The sequence below is a fragment of the Arachis duranensis genome, chromosome 4 (genome assembly GCF_000817695.3).
Source record: "Arachis duranensis cultivar V14167 chromosome 4, aradu.V14167.gnm2.J7QH, whole genome shotgun sequence".
In the NCBI taxonomy this organism is placed as follows: domain Eukaryota; kingdom Viridiplantae; phylum Streptophyta; class Magnoliopsida; order Fabales; family Fabaceae; genus Arachis; species Arachis duranensis.
In genome coordinates this window covers 113,271,617-113,277,680 of record NC_029775.3, presented here as the reverse complement: position 1 = coordinate 113,277,680, position 6,064 = coordinate 113,271,617, and positions in this window count along the sequence as shown.

The following is a 6,064-nucleotide window of genomic DNA, read 5'->3' as shown; positions in this document are numbered from 1 at the left end:
GTAGGTACTTCTGAGAGTATGAGAAAATGAGAGAGAGAGAGAGAGCGAGCACGGTGGGAAAACACAGGGTGAAATAGAGTTAGGTACTCACAAAATGAAAAAGATCTGCGGATTCGAAATCGAGAAGAGTATCAATGTTTGGAAAAAGAATTACTTACAATTTTTGTGGACAATTTACCGAAAAATAGTTCAAAGAAAGAGTTGTTTGACTTATTTAAGTGGATAGGACGGATAAATGACATATATCTATCGCGTACGCAGAAGAATGGACGGATCCACTTGTTTGCTTTCATAAGGTATACTACGAAGGGAGGGGTACTGAAAGCAATATAAGAGATGGACCGCATGCGATTGCGGCGTAAAGAGATCTTTGTAGGAGAGGCTAAGTATCGGAGACAGCTTGATGATAAGGCAAAACATGTCACAGAAGATACCGCTAATACCAGATATCTTTAGAAGAGTTTAATTGGCTATCTGAACCACCAAGAGACCGTGGTGGCTGGTTTGGACAACGTGAAGCAGACAGGAGAGGCAAGTAGAGTAGAATGCAGCCCAGAGTTGAAATTTGGCGTTTGTGCTAAATCACGGGAGATACCATTAAAGATGGGGTGGAACATGGCAGCGGAGATAGTGACACAGGCACCGATAGACGAACAAGGAATGGATAGAAGGGTCATTTCCCTCGAAGAACTGGATGAATGGCGTATGGGGATTTTGGTAAATTTAAAAAAAGCAACGGAAGCTCCTATAATGGGATTACATTTAATTGATGAAGATGCTGTTCTTAGGGGTAAGGGACCCAATAACGTACATCATCACACTAAAGAGAATATGTGTGATGTAGGCCAAAACCATATAAGCACTAATGAGCTAGCTGATCCTAGAGGATGGGCGGGTCGAGTAACCCAACCCGGACGTGGAACATGGGATATACTCCCGGATAGGAGTGTGGTACCGTCTGGGGATGGGAAGGGGATTGGAACTCCACACTCTTATTGCTGCTGCTACCGTAAAGTGCGACGGTGACTTCATCATACTGCGCTTTCACCAAGAGTTCTTGGCAGCTGCTGCGGGTGGTGGTGCAGGGGATACGATGCATTGGACAGTGATGAGGGAGGATGGTCTTGGGTATCACGCAACTGTGGTGGATAACGTGAATCACAATAGCGACGCAGGATATGGTGGAGGAGTAGTAGAGATGGAAGTTAGCCGGCAGAAGGTCAGTAGTGGTGCCAGCGGAGATGCTTGGAAAGCGGCTGCTATCACGGTGAATGACAAGTTTGACGTTGGCGGTGCCGTGATGGAGCATGACGGTGTTGGAGGGCACAAGCCAGTGCCAACGGTGGAAATCTCTATGGTAATGAAGGTAAATAGCATAGGGATAAATGATTTCTCTTGTGCGGGGATGCTTTATGCGGTCAACACCTCTGTGATAGATGGCAACAATCTATTGGACAGAGAGGAATGGGGAAGAATAACAGGGAGCTTGAATGAAACTAATGCTATATCACATACGGTTCACGAAAGTCTGGATGAGAGTATAAAGAAGAACACCGTTACAAGATTGGTAAAAGATGATGGAGTAGAGGAAGCAGATTCAGGGGGTGAGGATACTCTGAGGGAGGGAATATGCTTTGAAGACGATGGAGTGGTCAAGAACTTGGAGGATGTTGGGAATTTTAAAAAGGATGTAATCAATGATCAGAATATTGTTAAGCAAATAAAAAGCTGGGATGAAGACTTGGTTGAAAACAGAGTTGCTTGGGACCTGGCAGTGGAATCAGGGGCTGTCTCATATGACGAGAAAGACGACATTATGGCAGCTCTTCAAGCTCAGAATGAAGTGTTTGCACAGAAACGATGGCAAGCAAAGCAAAAGGAGAAAGCAAGAAGGAGCCGGCCTAAAAATTGGAATAAGGTGTGTAATAATGTGCTTAAATGATTTTTAGTTTTTGGAATGTGAGGGGTATTGGGGGTGTTGGAAAAGTGGATATGGTTAAAAATTTTAAGAGAAAAAATAATGTGAATATACTACGCTTGATAGAGATAAAGAAGAATGAAGTTACTAAGTTTGACGTAGTAAAAATTTGGGAAAATGATGCGGTGGATTGGGAATATGTGGGTTCCGAAGAGGCTTCTGGAGGTCTATTGTTAATGTGGGACAAAATGATTTTTAAGTTGAGTAACTGTTATAAAGGGGAGAGGTGGCTGTGTGTGGAAGGGGTGTTGATGAGCAATAATTTTCATTGTGCGTTTTGTTTGGTGTATAGTGCGCATGTCAGGGAGGAGAAGCTAACTGCGTGGGAGGAGTTGAGTTTTATTGCTAGAGTATGCCAGGTCCCCATTTGTTATATGGGTGATTTTAATGAGATTGTGAGAGTAGAAGAAAGAAAAGGAGCTAATGTTTTAACAGCATCAGCGGAAGATTTTAGAGACTGGATACGGGATATGGAGTTAGTGGATTTAGAACTGAATGGTCGCAAATTTACATGGTTCAGAGGCCAATCTTGCAGTCGCATTGATAGAGTCTTTGTTAGCCTGGAATGACTTGAACAGTTTTCTGAGATACGGCTTAAAGGTTGGCCAAGAGGTTTATCTTATCATTGTCCTTTGATAGTGGAGGACAGTAGATTAAGAGGGGGACCGAGGTCATTTCGAAGTCTAGATTCTTGGTTCACATATGACGGGTTTCTCAGAATGGTGAAGGAGGAATGGAGGGGTCTAGGTGAGGTTCAATTTACTGTAAAGTTGAAGGCTTTGACGATACCTTTGAGTAGATGGCACAAGAAAAAGTTTGGTGATATTGATTTGAAGGTACAACAGTTGGAAGATAAAATCAGGAAGTTGGATGATTTGGCTAGTGATGGAGTTTATGATGGGACTATGGAGGCAAGAAGGAGAGCTCTAGTTAGCTTCTGTAAGCGTTGGTATGTCAGGAAGGAAATCCATTGGAAGCAGATGTCAAGGTCTCGACATGCTAAGTACATGGATAAGAACACTAGATATTTTCATAATTTAGCCTCAGCAAGAAGAAGAAGTAATCGGATTGATGCGTTGGTGATAAGTGGCAGATTGGTGAGGAATCAAGCCAAGATTAAGAGTGCAATAAGAGATTTTTACAAGAACTTGTATCGTCAGGAAGCGTCACCTTTGGTAGGTATTCGAGATGGCCTAGTTAACAAGATACAGGAAGAAGAGGCTACAGACTTAGAGAGGATGCCTTCGGCTGACGAAATAAAGGAAGCAGTTTGGGATTGCGAGTCGTCTAAGGCCCCTGGCTGTGATGGCTACAATATGAACTTCATAAAGAAGTGTTGGGGGAAAAATGGTCCTGAGTTTACGGCAGTTGTCATGGATTTCTTCCAGTCAGCTGAGCTACCAAGAGATTCTAATGTTACATGGGTGGTTCTGGCTCTGAAGTTTGTGGAAGCAAGGGAGATTAAAGATCTTCAGCCGATTAGCATCGTACGGTTTGTGTATAAGGTCATTTCGAAGGTGTTGGTGCGGAGAATGAGAAGGGTAATGCCAGAGTTAGTAGGGGAGACATAGAGAGTGTTTGTGTAGGACAGTAAGATTCATGATGGGGCTTTAATTGCGTGTGAAACTGTGCAATGGTTGAAGCAAAGAAAGAAGAAATCGGCAATAATCAAACTGGACTTTCAAAAAGCTTACGATATAGTCAAGTTGAAGTTTGTAGATATTGTACTTCAGAAAATGGGCTTTGGGCAAAGATGGCGAGGTTGGATCAAGGAATCTGTGTGCACAGCGTCTATGTTGCTTTTGATAAATGGCTCACCTTCTAAATCGTTTAAGATGGAACGGGGCTTACGACAAGGGGATCCTCTTTCTCCGTTTCTTTTTGTTCTTGTTGTTGAGTTCCTTCATAGGATGGTAGGAGAGTGGTGCGGAATTTACAACCACAAACTAACCGGCAAGTGCATCGGGTCGTACCAAGTAATACCTTAGGTGAGTGAGAGTCGATCCCACGAGGATTGATGGACTAAGCAACAATGGTTGATTAATTTACTTAGTTAGACAAATAGAAAATTGTGTTTGAAGGTTCAAAAACATTAAACAGTAATTTCAGAAAATTAAATAAGCAGGCAGTAAATAAGTTGTGAATAATATATGAGAAAACAGTTAAGGTTTCAGAGTTATCTATTTTCCGGATTGACTTTTCTTACTAACTGTTTTAATCATGCAAGATTTAATTTATGGCAAACTATATGTGACTAAACCCAAATTCCTTAGACCTTTTTAGTCTCCTCTAACTCTCATCAACCGCCAATTCCTTGGTCACTTAATTCTAATTAGAGGGTGAAGCTTAATTCTAGTTTATATGCCACAAAAATCCTAATTACCCAAACTTAAGAGGATTATATGTCACGTATCCCGTTAAGTCTAGATAATTAGAATTTAGGATAAATTTTTTTCAAGCTGTTGTTCAAGTAAAGAGCTTTTTCAAGTTATACAAGAACTCAATTAGAACAAGGGTCATACTTCCGTTCCACCCAAATTCATAAGATAAAGAACGAAAATAATTCTTGAAATATAAATCAAGACATGAATTAAAATAGAAAAAATAATAGTATCAATTCATACAATAGACAGAGCTCCTAACCTTAACAGTGGAGGTTTAGTTGCTCATGGTTCAGAGAGAAAAATAAGGATTCAGGTAAATTATAAATTGCGGAATGAGATAGCGGAGAAGAGAAGAGATTCTTTTCCCTTTTATATCTAATCCTAATTAATGTAAAATATATTTCCTAAAACTAAATAATATCTTTTCCTATTTTTAAATAAAATAAAGTTTAAATCAGAATTAATAGGAGATTGTGTGCTTGCTTCTTGGAGAGTTAGGGACCACTTGATTCCTTAATAATCCACGCCTAACTTGAGAAATCTCAAGTTAGGCGCAGCCTTGGCCGAATTGATGGAGAAGAAGTATGAACTATTATATATTGTTGAAAAGTTTTGGAAGTTAGCTTTCCAACGCCACTAGAATCACGTCAATTGAACATTTGTAGCTTGAGTTATTTAGGTTTGAGTGCAGAGAGGTCAGGATTGACAAAATCATTCGCCTTCTTCTCTTTTTCTGTGGAAACTCCATCAAATCCATTTGAATACTATCTAAAATAAACAGAATTGTACACGACTCAAAGTAGCATCCATAGTGGCTAAAAGATAATTAATTCTTGATTAAACTCAAAAAATTAAATGTAAATTCACTAGGAAAAGGTAGGAAAGATGCTCACGCATCACAACACCAAACTTGAATTGTTGCTTGTCCTCAAGCAACCAAAATTAGTACATGATTAAGATGTGAATTTGCATGAGAGGTGAGAGTTCAGTTATGCTCATGTCTCTTCTTAAAGTGGGGTTTATCTATTGTAATTCTGAACAGTTTTGCCATCTCACTCTCCTTTGAATCAGAGGAATATCACTGTCATTCAGAATTAGAATCTGGATCATATTATGAATTCTCTGCTCTTTGTACTCCAGTTTAATCCTTGAACACAACATACATCCTTTACATCTCAATGAATTAGTGCTTTGCACCTTGAGTCTAGCCGTGACTTTAATTGTTTTGTCTCAAGTTTCACTTGACACAAAAACACCACAAGAACTTGACTGGGGAACTCTCTTTAAGTTCTGATTTTTCTTTCAGTTACTCCCAGACAGTAGTGCTCAAAGCCTTTGGCATACTCTGCTAAATGTATTTGGCCTCGACTCTAGATATTCTGTCTCAAGGATTACTTGACACAAGAACACCACAAGCATATGACTAAGGAAACACCTCTTTAAGCTTTTAATCATGTCTGACCTCTTTAGTCATTAACGCTCAGAGTCTTGGACCTTGCTTTTATTTTTCTTTTGCTGTTTCTTTTGCTTCAAGGATTAAGCTTTCACTAATTTCAGAGAAGTCATAATAGTTCTCTAAAATCTTGTTCCTTATACATCAACATCCTTTTATTCAAATTCAAATATGCATTGTTCATGTTATTCATTCAGAATCACAAATAATACCACCACATTTAAGTAAACAAGACTAATCTTAAATATA